Here is a 17633-nt window from a genome sequence, read left to right on the forward strand (position 1 = left end):
AAAAATGGTAAGATGAGAAATCCCTCTGAAAGAAGGCAACAAATCAACCATTTGAACATATTTATGGCAAGGAGGGACATGGGAAGCCTTTAATCTTTTGCCTATAACCAATAAATATAAGCAAAGCATTGTAATCTTTAAATTTCACTGAAGACAGCTTGCATTGTTGTGGCATCACAAATGGAATAGGTATACAAAAGCTGTTGAAGTTTCAACAGTTTTGCAGAATTTCCTTAGAATCCATCCATGTCTTAAGAACTTCTTTAGAGACTCTTCTCAGAGTACCTTCTTTAACAGAGGTACCTTATGTAGTTATAAGGGAGAGGGTATATTCTCTCTCTCTCCTTTGAGTGGGTTTTGTTTGGCTTTAGTACTCACACTGTAATTAGTGCCATATTTGGAGTCTTGGGGGATCCTGCAGGTCAGTTTTTGATGTTGCAAATCAAATAGACAAAAAAGCTTTCCCCTTCAACATTGTTGACATTGTCAAGCTACCTCCTATTTAATAGCTTGTTAAATCTCTCTTCTTACATATCCAGGGTAACATGACATCCTACCAGTTTTTCTTGTCTTTCTGCCAGAACATCATCCTTGTGGCGAATGACTGGAAGCAAACCCTTGATTATTTGGAAAGTTTGGCTATCTGTAATAGACTGGCTGCATCAATTCTAGCAAAGGGGGTGTAATTATTTTAAAGTTCTTTGGGTTTTGTATGTGGTAGTTTTTGTTTAAAGCTTTTAGATTCGGCCCTGCTTTGTCTGTCTTTATATAGGGTTGCAATATGTCCAGAATTTCCTGGACATATCCAGAATACTGCAGTCAGAAGCAGTGTTTGGGCTGAAATCGCTAAAAATGTGGGGGAAATCTGGACATATGGCAACCTATGTCGGCTTTTTGGTGATTTCCCTTAAAAACAGATCAAAATCTTCATTTTTTAAAAGGCAAATTTGCCAGAAAAGCTTTGGGCAAAGTTAAAATCCTCTGGATTTTCACTGTTTGAAATATGGCAACCCTACTTTATATGCATACCACACCATTCTGCTTTTAAGAGCATGACGGTAAAACAGATACAGACAGCAGAGAACTCTTAGGCATATCATGGTTGTCACCCAGGATGGAGATTGTGTGCACTGCACTTCTGTTTTCCTGCATGGGTATCAACTTCCAGAAAGCGGTGTTGGAACACTGCCCATCTGCTCCATTGCATGTACATGGTATTGTGTAGCGCTATATGTTGTCCCCAGTGCTTTTCTAATGATAAAGATGGATCAAGAAGCACTGCCATACTACACACCTGCTCCTTCAGTAAGAGTGTGACTCCACAGGTTGAATACCAAGTTCCTAAACACAAGAATAGTGCCTCCAATTTATCAGGATTCAGCTTCAGGTTATTGACTGTCATCCAGCACGTTACCACTTCCAAGAACCAATTCAGGTTCTAATGGAGTAGAGATACAGAGTTGGGTGTCATCAGCATACATGACACCACAACCCAAACCCCCTGATCACTATACCCAGCAGCTTCATATAAATGTGAAATAGCATTGGGGACAAGAGGAAATCATTTGTGGGGGCGGGGGGGGGGCAGAAGTAACCTAGTTCTACTCCCTGGTGATGGCCCTGCATATAGGAGTGGAAGCATTGTATCACTGTGACCCCTAATAGTGGACAGTGTGATGACATGCTACTGCTTAGCTGACCCCTGGTCCGTTGTGTTGCTGCTGCTTACCAGGAGGTTGATTGCTTCAAATATGTTTTCTGCTAACTTTATTTTAAATGTCTTCCCTGAATGGCTTTCTATCATAGCACTACAGCTCTGGATGGAGTAGTATGTGTGTGTGGAGGCAAATCACACCTGTCCACGGACACTGGACATTTGCATGTGTGTGTTGTTGTTTTTGTTGTTGTTGTTTAGTTGTGTCCAACTCTTCGTGACCCCATGGACCAGAGCATGCCAGGCACTCCTGTCTTCCACTGCCTCCCGCAGTTTGTATAGTAATGTCTGAAACTCTGTACATCTATAGGTTGTGTCTTCAACTGGCAGAATCTGCATAGTCAAGAGTCCCTGCTCAAAATGGATAGACCTTCCAATTTTTGTATGGATGCAGAGTGCAGAGATGAACAGCTGTGATTTTTCTCCCTGTCCCTCAACACTTTCAGAGTTGCATCTGAACAGTGTTGGGTGTTCCAAATGATTAGAGGTACATTCAGGAAAAGGGAGGTGTTCAAGGTTTTATCAGTTATTATGTATCCCTAGTTGCAGAGATCTCTTACCCACTTAATACAAATGCGTAAGTCAGAGGCATAGCTGAAGGATGAGAGCTCACCGAGTGCCACACTGCACTTACTGTGGGACCTGGCCTGCAGTGCACCCATGCCATGCGTCTCTCCTGACGCAGTGGCTCGGGCACCTGCAGGTTCCGTGCTGCCCAAAACAGCAGTGTGGGGCTTGCGTCTGCCCGCTGCCTCTCCCTTAGCCGCCCTACAGCTGAGAGGGAGCTGGTGGTGGGACTCCGTGGAGGCTCCATGCAATGCACCCTGCCCCAACTTGCCCCACCCCGTGGGTAGCTTGCCTTGCCCCCATGGGCACTTTGCCCCGCGCCCAGGCATGTACCGTCCCAGGTGGCTAGATACGCTGCTGAGAAATTTTACCAATTGCATACAAAACCCTGATAATGTACATGTCAGGAGGCACGTGCATTGTAACCTGCTCTTGAAACCTTTGGTCAGGGGAACAAAATATCAAATCCCCACTACGAGGTGAGTTCCCATTGTTTGGTCCCAGCTCCTGCCCACCTAGCAGTTCAAAAGCACGTCAAAGTGCAAGTAGATAAGTAGGTACCACTCCGGCGGAAAGGTAAACGGCGTTTCCATGCGCTGCTCCGGTTTGCCAGAAGTGGCTTAGTCATGCTGGCCACATGACCCGGAAGCTGTCTGTGGACAAACATCGGCTCCCTCAGCCTATAGAGTGAGATGAGCGCGCAACCCCAGAGTCATCCACGACTGGACCTAACGGTCAGGGGTACCTATATCTTTATGTGACCTTTAAGTTTCTCATATGGAAGACGTTACATTAATGTACTCACTGTAGGCAGGGTGGTTTCTTTAAGCAAGAGAGTATTTCAGCAATGCAATCATATACCAGTAGTACCATCGTGCAGAGATATTGTTGAGATAAAACTTTTAGTTGCTGCAAATGAACTTCCTTCATCACAACCTGCTCCACCTGGTGAACATTTTTTTAAAAAACAAACAAACCCAGTTGTCCCAAAATGGTTTGCTGTTCTGTTTCAGTCTAAAGCCTCCTGTCACTTTAAGTATAGTAATGGTACAGTATTCAGTCTTCTCGTGTGAAAAAATGGTTTGGTGCGCAAACAGTATAGAGCAGGCATAGGCAACCTAAGACCCATGGGCCATGGATGGTCCGGGAATCAGCGTGTTTTTACATGAGTAGAATGTGTCCTTTTATTTAAAATGCATCTCTGGGTTATTTGTGGAGTATAAGAATTCGTTCATTATTTTTTCCCCAAAATATAATCCGGCCCACCACATGGTGTGAGGGACGGTGGACTGGTGGACTGGAGGCCATTGAGCAGGCAGAGATGGAGGAGCAGTTGTTGTTAAATAAATTTCTATGCTGCCCTTCATCTGAAGATCACAAGGTGGTTTACAATATAAAAACACAAAAATGCGTAACACAGTAATAAACAAAACCAAACATAACAACAACAACAACAACAACAACAATAACAACAACTTTTATTTGTATCCTGCCCTCCCTGGCCAAAACCAGGCTCAGGGCGGCTAACATCAAATATATAACATTGGTATAAAATCAAACAATAATTAAATTACCTCCTAAAAACAAGTCAGGGTCAAATTAAAATTTAATTAAACCTAGTTTAAAAGGCCATGCGTTATTTAATTAACCCAAAGTACTGGGAGAATAAAAATATTTTTGCTTGGCACCTAAAGGTATGTAGTGAAAGTGCCAGGCAAGCCTGGGGAGTGCATTCCACAAGTGGGGAGCCACCACAGAAAAGACTTGATCTTGTGTTGCTGCCTTCCAGGCCTCTAGTGGAGGAGGCATACAAAGAAGGGCTCAGAATATGATTGTGGGGTCCAAGGCAGTTTATATGGGGAGAGGCTGGCGAGAGGCAGTCCTTGAGGTATCCCAGAGATTTAAAGATGCAGTTATGCCTAATTATGTCTGGGTTCTCAAATGTGTTAGAACATGGGTAGGCAAACTAAGGCCTGGGGGGCGGATCCGGCCCAATCATGTGTGAATGCTTTTGTAGAATTTAAGAGTATGTCATGAAACTTGTTTGGGTGAAGTACAGAAAGCTTCAATTGTCTCTGTGGTATTCAGATATCCCAGAAGAGGGATGGACTTAAAAGACCTAATATGTGCACAAATATAGTGGGTGGCAGAGTAGACCTATTTATATTAATGGACCTAACTTGGTCATGTTAATTTATTTCAGTAGGTCTACTCGGAGTAAATTTAGTTGAGAGAGAAAAAATCTGGATAATTGAGATTTTACAAAGGAACCACATAAATTTCATAGCTATTCCAGTGGAATTAAGAAAAAAATGCAGGCAACTGTATTGGTTCTTTAGAAGACTTCTAAACTCTTGTAACAGCAACATTACAACATAAAGTTGTAAAGTAGTAAGGCACTTTCAGGTTTCCCAGAGTTTTTTCAGGTTAGGTGGAAGAGGAGTTAGAAAAAACCTGACATGCCCTTTATCATCATTCTCTGGACACTTTTATACAGCAGGGCAGAAATAGTTTTGAAGGTCACCCTTCATCTTCAGAGCAATTTCAAAACTACCAGGGGAATAAACCCAGTTACAAAATATGCAGACTTACTTTTCTGTAAAGTAAATGAAGGGGTTTTTAATTCACAGAACTGTTCATCAAGCTGGATGTTTAAATGCAAAAGCTAACACACTATGTCACCTTCAATTGGTATTAATAATATACTGTTGCCACAGTTAAATCTTGCTACTCCTCATAACTTGCTTGTTAGAAATCGTGCAAATGTTGTGAAGCTATAAATATCTCTAAACAAACACTTGGTAAGAAAACTTTATGGAATCTATTTTTCACTGTCGGATTCCTAGAAAAACAGTAGCTGTAACTGGAGCTTCAAAAAAATTTGCCTTCCTATGGAATCTGGTACTCAGTGAGTTAACTTTTCATTTGCAGCTGAAAGTTCTGTCTTCAGTTGCTGTTTTCTGATTGGTTGCTAAAAGGTGAAATTGAAATCACAGTGAACTTTTGACCCCATAGCAGTTCTTGTGGAACGCCTACCACTTGCAGAGAAAGAGGGTGGGGTTTTTTGCCTCCTTTCCTGTATTTATTCTGTGTGATCGTGCAGCTCCGCATGCAATCTTTTGAGGTGGGGGTGGAGGGAGATAAAGAACAAGTACAAGCAAGTAGCTTCCATGTTCCAGTAACAGCAGAGTTCGCATTTTCCCTCTACTTAGCAACACCCACAATTAAAACAACCTGGCAAATAAGTAGACTCTCTCCCCTTAATTTGTTGGATTCTCCTTCTGTGCAAACACTATGGATACTGACAATGTAAAAGGCAGACAATTTGAGACTATTTGTCTAACGAACACTTGCATCCCAAAATATTAGGTTCTTTTGGTTTGGAAATAAGTGGTGGTAAACATTGGAAATTCTTGGAGGCTTTTAATGTCAGCACAAAAAGTCAGCTGACATGCAGCTAATAAACAAAGTTTTTTTGATTTGCTTTAGTAGTCAGACAGCGATTTTGTTTGCATGTCCGTGTGTTACATGTCCGTGATAGAACATGTACAATCCCTGTCATCTCCAGATAGGGCTGTGAGAGGCCTTTTCTCTTAAATCCTGGAGAGCTGCTGCCTGTACAACACTGTCAATGTGGATGATACGGAACTAGGTGGACCAATGGTCCGACTTGGCATAAGGGGTGTGTGTGTGAAAATCTCAATGCTATGTGTAGTGAATGATGGAGCACAGTTGTCCTCTCATGCAACTCTACAGTGGACCTTTGGGTAGCGTAATCTTCGGGTTGCGAACACGGCCTGTGCGCATGCACAGAAGCGCGCCGCTTGGGTGCGCAGAAGGGCACCTCTGGTTATGAAGTTTCTGGGATGTGGCCAGGCCTCCGGAATGGATCCCATTCGCAATGGGAGGTACCACTGCATTTGGTTTCATTGGTGCATACAGCAAAACTGTGATAGGAATTTAAGTGGCAGTTTGTGCCCAACACCTGTGTATTTGAGAAATCCCAGTTAAATCATCTTGTAGCATCCCAATCCTAAGCAATTTTTTTTAAAAGAAAAAATATTTAGTAGCACTGTTTTCAACCAAATTTGCTGTTAATTACTTGGGTTTAGTATTGCATTCTTGATGCTATCAAGGTTTTATGCTTCAGGTTTTGTTTATTAAATGGTTTCTCATACAGGCAACTCCCCATTTGCACAGGTTCAACACACACACAACCGCCAAAGTGTGTGCTGTTTCGGCACTGGAAGGGGACGGAAGAGGATGGGGTGGGCTTTTCCCTGTCCCGCCAACACATGTGCCTTGAAATGCAGCCCCTGTGCAAATGCGTAATTGCTTGTATTAGTTCAATGTTTACATGTCTTTAGTCTTAAATTTTCCTAAGTTTATTTTGATAATAAAGATTTTTAAAAACTCAGTCAAATTGCAAGTATTGCCATGGAGGAAAATAGTTTGGATTTTCAAATTAGAAAACCTTTAATGTTGTTTCACAAATTAGATGTGAATAACAGCACAGTTCTGTAATATAAAAAAGGAGTTGAAATTAGCCAGCCTAAACTGTATTTAAGCATTTATTGTTGTTTATTTTTAAAATTTACTTGCTACTATGACAATAGATTCATAATCTGATTGACTCTACTAATAAATGGAGGTGCTTAGCTTAGTATTCTAGGAATGTAATTGACATGATAAACATTTTAGCCATTTTCAATTTTCTGAAACTGGTAATTTTTTCTTTCCTCTGGACTCAGAGAAAGTACTGAGGCAACAGTTGAAATCTTGCGTTTTAACTTGAGGCATATTATCTAGACAGGGCTTGCGTGCAATAATTCCAGTGGACTATTACTATGTCAGAGTGATTATTTAAAAACATTTTGCTTAATCATCTTGTAACAGCTCATGTTTGAAAGAAGTGTAGCACATGTAAGGCTTATGACTGCAAACTGCTAATTTTTGATGGTTATTGTTTCTATTATACAGTTTGATCTGGGGTACAGTAGGGGTAGAATCCTTGTATATAGCCTTGCCTATAGCATCAAAGGAACAATGAATTTAATATGATTAATAGCAAATTCTCTTTACCCCGCCCCCCCTTGGGTGCAGTTCACCTCGAAACAGTAATAGCAAAATGCATTCATAATGATACTCTGTGGCCTCTGTTCTAATCAGTGTTCCCAAGTAACAGATATTGTAGTTTGACTCTCCTCGCCTCCCGCAGTCTTTTGTCTAGCGTCGTTTTACACTGTACACACTAGCTATTTTTATTTCTCATGCAAGATATCTTTGGATTTACTGTGCATGTATTTTGATACAGGAAATCATATTACAAACCAGCCTTTTTTTGGTGAGATGAGTTGGCGTTTTATTATATCCTGACCAAACATTTAATTGGGAATAATTAACTAATGGTTGGCACAAATAAGTTACTTAAGAATGTCTCTGTGAAGCAATTGTCTTTTATCAAATCCATAGCCTTTTCCAAAATCATTTGAATTTCCCTCTAGTATTAATGGTCCAATGGAGTCTTAAAGGATTAATATTTTAAAATCACATGGCATTCGGTTATGAAATTTGAAAACTGTCCTCCATATATCTGCTAGCATTTGCTTTACCTGTGATCACATAATATCTCATCTATTGTGCAACCTATTCAGTTGGGTGCTCTACAGAAAGTAGTTCTAGACTATATTCTCTATTGATATAAAGAACTCAGCAACCAGGCAAAAGTATTCTATGTCAGATTTTTTTTCTACTGTAGCCCAGCCCCATACAAACTTTTGAAATGCCACTAAGAATGTGTGTGTGTGTGTGTGTCTGTCAAACTCTGTGTGTGGCAGGCCACAAGAAGCTGAATAGCTCAGTTGGTTAGAGTGTGGTACTGTTAACGCCAAGGCTGCAGGTTCAGTCCTCTTAAGGGACAGCTGCATATTCCTGCATTTCAGGGGGTTGGACTAGATCAGGGGTCTGCAACCTTTAAGACAAAAAGAGCCACTTGGACCCGTTTTCGAAGGAAAAAAAAACCTGGGAGCCGCAAAACTCGTCATTATAAACATAACTTTTTTGTCACTTTTTAAAAATTATTTCTTTGTTTGACCCCTCAGAATTACTCCTCCTCATAGAAATGAATGTTAAATTAACAACTTGCCTTTTTGTGTGTGTGTGTGTTCTTCACTCTCCTTCAAAACAGTGACCAGCGTACATGCCCCCTTTCAATGCAGTGACCAGCGTACATGCCCCTTACAATGTAGCGGGCGGGCGGGAAGGTGACGTCGGGACGGTGCGTGACTAACGCACGCACCGCCCCCATGCGATGTCACAGCCAGTACAGCGCCCGCCACAGTGGGGAGTGTCGGGGCGCACAATGCTCCCCTCGCTAGTATCCGCCCCGGAGCCGCGGCAAGGGTGTAAAAGAGCCACATGCGGCTCCGGAGCCATGGGTTGCAGGCCCCTGGACTAGATGATCCTCGGGGTCCTTTCCAACTCTGTGATTCTAAGGACCCTCCCCCAATGTTTTAGTAAGATGTCTTTTTATTGTATGGTTTGCAGTACAGTGGTGCCTCGCAAGACGAAAATAATCCATTCTGCGAGTCTCTTTGTCTAGCGGTTTTTTCGTCTTGCGAAGCAACCCGCTTAGCGGATTAGCGCTATTAGTGGTTTAGCAGCTATTAAAGGCTTAGCGGCTAAAAGGCTGTTAGCGGCTTAGTGGCTTAGAAAAAGGGGGAAAGCGAAAAAAATCGCAAGACTTGAAAGACGTTTTCGTCTTGCGAAGCAAGCCCATAGGGAAATTCGTCTTGCGAAGCGCATTGAAAAACGGAAAACCCTTTCGTCTAGCGGGTTTTTCGTCTTGCGAGGCATTCGTCTTGTGGGGCACCACTGTATTAATTACCAAAAATATTGACTCTTATAATACTAGTAACCACTTGTTTCTGAGCTGCATTTACCAGTTTTGTGGCTGTTTACTATTGTACACTGTAATTTGTCATACATAGTGGTATCTTTAGCTACAGTAATAGAAAACTACTAAATATACTACCTTACAGTACAGAAATGTACTAAAATTAAGTTTTAGTTAAAAAAACTATTTTACTTTTGACTCAAAATTGTAATAGACTTTGTATGGATCCCTTAAAATGCTTGAGAAAGTTTGTCATTCTACTCCAGTTAAAGTAGCAATTTAGTACTGTGGAATTCCAGGGGCCATAGCCTTTCAGTACCCAAAGACATGATCTCATTCATAGTTTATGGCACTAACATTTTCACTGCTGAAAATTGAGAGCTAACTGCTGTTTATTCCCAATGCAAATCTAAGCTATGCAATGAGCATTCTGTTTGTCTTTAAATGAAGTGTGCCAGACAATTTAATAAACTTGAATATATGTCATTTTTTTTTGCTGGTCTGCAGTTTGTCCTGAATGCAAAATCCACATTGGCTCCTTGTTTCCCACCCCATACAAATCACAATTTTTTTACTCTGAGCAAATTCATCTACTTTTTAGGTGTTCTTTGGTTTCTTCACCCAATATTTCATTTTGAGACCTGTACCTTTGTTCAGTTGTCACACCAACTCAATTCCCAACTCAAAACTTGGTTTGCTAAAACTTTCCCAGAAATATAATTTCTCCATTTCTATACATTCTACAATCCAGAACCTCCCTTGCTATACATTCATCATAAAAATGCTGCTGACTTTTATTATTGTTAATATGTGATTGTACTGAGAAATAGTCTTATGTATTTCTAATACCTTCCTGTCTTCCACTGAATATTGGTTCCAGTTACAGATAGGTAGCCGTGTTGGTCTGCCATAGTCAAAATAATTCCTACTGGAAGGAATTTTTTTATACTGAATATTGGTTCATCCAGACCAACATTGTTTTAGATGGGCTAGTGGCTCTCCATGTTTTCAATACAAAGGCCTTGCCCAGACTTGAGATATCTGTTAACTATCCAGGTATGAAGCTTAGGACCACCTGCATGCAACGCATGTGCTCTACTACTGAAGTAAGGCCTTTTGGAACGATGTGGTACCTCTGCTTGTCCTAGGTACCAGGGACTGACTTTATATTTATTGGCAGTTTAGATTTATATGGCTGGTTATCAATAAAATTCTCTGGCTAGCTTAAAAATGACAGTAGTACAACCCAATATACAGTAATTAAAATCAACAGCAACAAATTAAAAAACAGCAGAAAATATTCCTTGTAAAAGATAGCATAACAGCTCAGATTAAGGCCACAGTAGCCTCAACAGCCCAATATTAATTTAAGCACAATATAAAAAAATCCTCGATGAACAAAGAGTGTCTTCACCTGGCATTGAAAAGGCCATAGAAACTCTCTAGGGAGAGTTTCAGGCCACCACTGAAAAAGGTATCTTGGTTAGGAATATTTGGGAGGAGGGAGACCTTTTCATGCAATCTGGTTTCAAACTGTTTACAGCTTTAAGAGTTAAAGACAGCACTTTTAATTGGTCCCAGAAACAGATTGGGGGCAGTCTTTCTTTTCGACCAACGCATGTTGCCAGCTTTTCTGTTATGGAAAAATAATGTTCTGGCATCCACCACAACAGTTCTTTGGAGGTTGTAGCTTTGATTTTGTCATATTTTCTTGGAGCTCTTAGCTGTGGAAAGATCAGGAACATTAAATCTCTGTACATGCCCTGCTTGATTTTTGCCTGGTAAAGCTCCCAATAGTTATAAGTGGTGATATGCAAATAATACTTTTTATTTCACTGAGGAATATTGTTTGCAAAAAGTAGTGCTGGGGCTTAGTATGAAAACACTAACTTGAATCTTGAAAGTAAGAAAGGTAGGTTAATTTCACTTTGTATTGTAATAATGGCTTATTTTCATGTAGCTTGCTCCCTACAGGTCATGTTGTTTAAAACTAGAAACAAAAATAGATTGCCATGAAAGTAAACATGAAGAATAAATAAGTTCAGTAGCAGTCATTTATTGTTATTTAGTAAGACTGCAATTTAGGTGCAATCTCACCTGCCCCTGAACCTAATTTTGACTAAACCCAATTTTGGCTTTAGGTCTGATCCCTGGAACATAACTCCCGTGTAAGTTGTGGGTTTACTGTATTACCATTTTTGCAGGATATGTCCTTTCATAGGCTAGCACATATTTTGGTACAAAGAATCTAAATAAAAGAAAGGTCAAGCTGAATGAATTATTTCAGTCTTTGCTCACTTTATTGCCATTAGTGATTTTACTTCTACTAGTAAAGGGATTGTTTAGTCGTTTAGTCGTGTCCGACTCTTCGTGACCCCATGGACCAGAGCACGCCAGGCACTTCTGTCCTCCACTGCCTCCCGCAGTTTGATCAGACTCATGCTGGTAGCTTCAAGAACACCATCCAACCATCTCATTCTCTGTCGTCCCCTTCTCCTTGTGCCCTCCATCTTTCCCAACATCAGGGTCTTTTCCAGGGAGTCTTCTCTTCTCATGAGGTGGCCAAAGTATTGCAGCCTCAGCTTCACGATCTGTCCTTCCAGTGAGCGCTCAGGGCTGATTTCCTGAAGAATGGAGAGGTTTGATCTTCTTGCAGTCCATGGGACTCTCAAGAGTAAAGGGATAGCAGCGGCTTATTCTTAAAAGGTAGCTTTTCCCATATTGAAGTGAAACCTTTGAACTCTTGACCTTGACTTAGTATTGCCATGTAGAATGCATTACATACAGCTATTGAAGTCAAAATTTCCTTTTCAAGTCCTGTGGTTTATGAAAATTTGTACATATTGGCCTGAATTGCAGGACAGCTGATATTTATCAAGGGTAACAGGAGCTTTACTCATTTTCGCATTTTAAACAAAATTTTGAAACCTTTTTGTATGCACACATGTTCAGCATATGTGTCTGAGCTTTGAACATTTTGTTTTGAAGTGTATTGGCTCTCATTAGCTCAAGAGTGCAAAGTATAAAACTTTAATAAGCCTCATACATCAAACTTCTGCATAGCAATATTATTATGTAATACGACACATAAAATTGAGAAGTATGTGGTATGTTCAAAGCTTTAAATATATCTGGCTTTGGAAAAGTTATTTTTATCAACTGATAGTTCAAAATGCTCATATGAAAAACTTTGAGAGAAATCCTCTCAGTGGCCCTAAGGCTGAAATAAGGGCTCTCAGGGACACACATTCTAGCAGAGATTTAAACTGATAGAATAACTTTCACATTCTAATTCTCCAATTTATGCAACTTGGTGTTAATTGTGATTAAGGTTTTTACCTGGTTTGTGGATTGAACTGCTCCTCTTCATTTCTATTTTTATACATTGCTGTTTTTGAGTTAGTTTCTTCCTGTTACTGTGGTAACTCAATATATTGATATGCAGATCACACTGACTTGCAGCAAGGTAACAGAAGGCTCTAGGTGACTGGTGTAGATAAAATGCAATTGTTATCCTAGACCAGTGTGTTAAAATGTGTCTTAGGAATCAATCAACAATATGTGGTGGTATCCCTCCTTCTAAGAGAAAGCTGCAAGTGTTAAGCAAATGCCAAGAGACTGCTCCAAATTTTTTTTGTTTAATAACGTCCTTTATAATTTACCATATGTCAGATGAATGAACAAGAATGTGGCAGCATGTTTCAAACCAGTCTGTTTCAAGGGTAATAGGGGAAATGTTTTTCGTTTAACGTTTAAGCATACAAACATTACAATGTGGTTTCCCTTAACAATGCATTGAGTTGCATCCAGTTGTGCCCCTTCACTGACAGTAGGGCTGTTTGATATAGCAAAGGCTTCCATGAGCAAAAATGGGTGGAGGTGATTTCCTCAAACTTCCACTTTTCCTTGCAGTCTACTATGTCAGCTACCACACCATTCTAAAGCAGGGGTCAGCAAACTTTTCCAGCAGGGGGCCGGTCCACTGTCCCTCAGACCTTGTGAGGGCCGGACTATATTTTGAAAGGGGGAAAAAAGAATGAATTCCTATGCCCCACAGACAACCCAGAGATGCATTTTAAATAAAAGCACACATTCTACTCATGTAAAAACATGCTGATTCCCAGACCGTCAGCAGGCCAGATTATCTTCCCGCCGGGCTTCCAAGGCTTGTGTGTGGACAGCAGCCTGCAGCCCGAAACCCGGTGCGCCCTATGGGCCGGTGTGCCCTATAGGGTGAAAAATATGGTATTTATCGCTTTGACATCTGATGGGAGGGTGTTCCACAGGGCGGGCACCACTACCGAGAAGGCCCTCTGCCTGGTTCCCTGTAGCTTTGCTTCTCACAATGAGGGAACTGCCATAAGGCCCTCGGCGCTGGACCTCAACGTCCAGGCAGAACGATGGAAGTGGAGACACTCTTTCAGGTAAAGATGTTCAGCAAAGTTAATACACCTCTTTTAAGATTAAGAATACCACCACCCTTTTAGTAGAAAAAAGCACCGGAAACACACACACACACGAGTCGGGGGCTTCTGCTTGGCTGCTGCCAAGGAGAAGCAAGGATGGTTCTGGGGGTGGGGGATGGCACAGGAGGCAGATGTGGCGTTCAAGGCCTCTGCAGAGCAGAGGCTGTAGCGGCAGCAGGGCCAAGGCCAATTAGGGTTTTAAAGGTCAGCTCCAACATTTTGAATTGTACTCAAAAAGTGTACTGGGATCCAATGTAATTCTTTTAGGACTTGGGTTATATGGTTCCAGCGATCGTTCCTAGTCACCAGTCTAGCAGCCACATTCTGAATTAGTTGTAGTTTCTGAGTCACCTTCAAAGGTAGCACATTGTAGTAGTCTTTGCTGGAGATAACCAGAGCGTGTGCCACTCTGGCGAGACAGTGCACAGCCAGGTCGGGTCTCAGCTTACGTACCAGATAGAGCTGGTAAAAACTGCCCAGGACACAGAATAAACCTGCACTTCCATGTACAGCTGTGAGTCCAAAATGACCTCAAGGCTGCACACACCTGGTCCTTTAGGAGCACAATTATCCCATTCAGGATCAGGGAGTGGGCCAAACCTGCCTGCCCCCTTTCCCACAGAAACAGTATTTTTGTCTTGTTGGGATTCAGCCTCGAATCTGTTGTCCGCCATTCATCATAATAAATGTGATGCACACATGGAATGTGCCCCAGTCCTCAAAAATATTTGAAGAGGTCCTCTGTCTTGGTTGAGGAATGCAGGGCTATACCATGAATGCATTGAACCAAGTCAAGGCACGTCAGGCCAGTCTGCCAAGTGGTGGATTTCCAGTGTCTTTGATATAGAAGGTTAAATTTTATGTGTTGGAACCATGCACACAGGAGCAATGATAGTGCTTCTTGGTTTGACTGTTGCCGCCACAAATAAAACTGGTGTCACATTTGTTTTGCTGAGTATAAATCATCTTGCAAGCATTGTTCAATGTCCCATGGAATTGTGTTGGCATTACCTCCATGTCTGGCTTAAAAGCAACTGGAATGTTAGCTACAGACCTCCAGTTATAGGGCTGCATATAAATTCAGTTGTTGTTGTTGTTGTTGTTAATAATAATAATAATAATAATAAATAATAATACAATAACTGCTATACCAGGCACATTGGTTTCTGTTTGCTTTGCTCACTGGCATGTAATAATTGCTTCCAGAAGTGAGGCATTCCTTTCTGGTGAGGTAAGAACATATAAGTTGTGTCTTGCACCGTTTAGTAAAGTAGTTGCCCTCTGTACACTCATTACAGGTTTCACCAGAATCTTTGCACTGCCTGGGCTTGTGGACACACCTATATCTTCAGCAGGAAATTGTCTTTTGCAGCTACCAGGCTGTCTGCTGCAGAGGCCTGCCTCAGGGACTTTCTTCCTCCTCAAGAAGTTCTGGGCTCTTGTGCTGAATGGCAAAAATAATTATTTCTGCAGTCATTGCTGTTCTCTGAGCCCTCATAAGGACCTTTGCTTTGCAGATATTAATTATTTGTGCTAGAGTCAAGTTAGGGTTTTCCAAGAGCTTATTTTTGAGCTTCCTGTTGGAAATACTGAAAACAATGCTGCAACTGAGCATTAGAACTGTAGATACAATGTTGGGATCTAACCCTTAAATGTTGTGATAAGACTCTATGCCTGCTGCCTCATCGCAAGGAAGTTCTCAGAACGGGAACAACTCAAAACAGGGTTTCTCCTGGGATTACATTTTTTGAAAGTGCCAAGCTGGGGTGGCCAACATTGTGGTCTCTAGATGTTGCTGGACTACAGCTGTCATCATACTTGACAATTGGATGTGATAGTTGGAGTTGATGGGAGTTGTAGTCCATCAAAATTTGAAGGGCACCATGCACTATTCCTGCACTAAGGGCTTCTGTTATGCTAAGGGCTTCTGTTACTTTCCTGTATTTTGGCTCTGCATAGATATTAGGAACATTGTATATTTCTAAACCATTTTCTCCTGTGCAGTGCAGCACCATAGCAATTTTGTAGCCCTCTGATTCTTACTCATCTTTTGTAACTGCTAGGTATACTGTAATTGTATTCTGTATTCCCATTTCCCCCTAAGTTTCCACCTTCCCTGTTAATAGGTCGGAAACCCTTCTCCAGGTGATTTTGTGAGGAGGGCAGATCTAACTTATAAAATACCAGTTGATGATAGCTTGATGGGTCTTCCTGGATTAATTTATTTATTAATGGCCGGAATCAAAAGAATCTCATAACTGGGTCTGGATGCCCAAGGGGTATTTGGGCTTTTGCTTTTCAAACACTGTTCCCCATGCCACACCTTGTTTTTCAAGTGTTCTTCCCAAACAGAAATAGCCCAAACCACCCTCTCCATTTGCCCCTCTTTCATTGTGATTGGCTAGGTGTGAGTTAGGATTCAGTATTCAGCCTTTTGTTGCTTTGTGGTGCGTTTGCAAAGGACACCCTCAGTCAGTCAGCTCATTGTACCCTCAGGTCAGAGCCAGTCCAGCAGGGTCTTATCAAGCAATTTCCATGTGTAAATGTCAGGTGGCTATGAGAGGACACAGAGGACAGCTAGATCCAAGTAGCACCATAAATTAATCCAGTATGTAGTCCAGATCCTCCCATATATTCTAAACATATTTTTGTTGTAATTTCTAAGAGGAAATATTGCCAGTATGCAAGAGTGATTTAGCAAGTTAAATTCCCACCCTTTTGCTCCTGCTGTTGGAAGAGGAAATTGTTTTCTAAGCTCCAAGCCTTTAGGGAAGTTTCTGCCACCCCAAGGGATTTTCCCTGTCTCCTCTTTCTTCTCCCCCCCAATGCCCCCTGAAATTTGCTCTGTGTGGGTCAAGAGAGCAGCAGAAGAGCGCACAGGGACGTGAGCGGAGGAATCCTTCCATTTGGCAAGCTGCAGTGCTTGTGCAGACAGCATGTTCATGATAGCACAAAACTGAATTCCACTGTTAATGTGTACTTTTTCTCAAACTCATAATATATGTGGTGGCTTCACTCTTTATTCCTTGATACTGCCAGATAAAATTTATGTTGCTCAGTTAGTATACATAAATAGATGAAATGTGCTATTAAAACGCTGGATCAGACTTAAATTAGGTTCTTTTCTTTGCCGCTGTTTCTCTGCCTGTCTTTCACATTGCTCACACCAGAGCAACATTTGAGTTATAGGATTTATTCCAAGACTGTCTGCTGAATCTGAAGGCAGAAGTCGCCTGGCATTTATTTTCAGCTGAAATATGTTTGTCTTGAACCAGAGGCTAAGGCTTTGGAATGCTTTGCAAGACTGCTTTGAGGCTTCAGACTTTTTCTCAAACTGAGCTCTTGTCTCTCTAATTTAAAATGTACTTTTGCTAGCAAATGGATATTGTTTTTTGTTGCTGTGACCCTTGGCTGTTAACTTTTTAATTACATTTCAGAAATATGTTTAAGAAATAAAAAAATGCAGTTGGTCTCTTCAGGCATTTGAACTTTCTGAAAGCATCTTAAATAGTTAAATGCCTCTTGTACCTTATTGAACAATAGTTGTTACAACTTGGGAAAGAAGAAACCAGTAAAGAGTCTAAACCATCAGTGAATTATGACCATGACAGATCCCTCTCATGTCACAGTGATTATAATTAGGTCTACTAAACCTGTTGAAACATTTCATATGTAAGTTGATACTGGCGATATACAACAATAATGGAATTAATTTTGAATATTTCGTAAGAATGTTAGATGAGCTCAGCTTGATCTGACCATAGGCCCATCATGTCCAGTGTCATGTTCTCAAAGTGACCAGCCAAATGCCTATTGGAAACTCACAAGCAGGGCATGAGTACAACAGAACTGTGTGATAATCAACCCATGTTCTTATGCCAATATGCAGAGTTCTGATCAACTTGGGACAGGGTACAATAAAGATGACCTGAGCTCTTATAACCCAACTTGATCACTGAGATCAACTGGAGGAGCACTACTAGTTGTCTCC

General features: G+C 41.2%; 1 long non-coding RNA gene across 2 annotated transcripts in view; it reads left to right on the plus strand.

Moving 5' to 3' along the window:
- LOC309534358 overlaps window positions 1-17633 on the plus strand; it is a 68798-nt gene that overhangs the window by 31409 nt on the left and 19756 nt on the right. The window lies entirely within an intron of this gene.

Source organism: Podarcis vaucheri (genome assembly GCF_965113315.1).
Source record: "Podarcis vaucheri genome assembly, chromosome: 6".
Lineage (NCBI taxonomy): Eukaryota > Metazoa > Chordata > Lepidosauria > Squamata > Lacertidae > Podarcis > Podarcis vaucheri.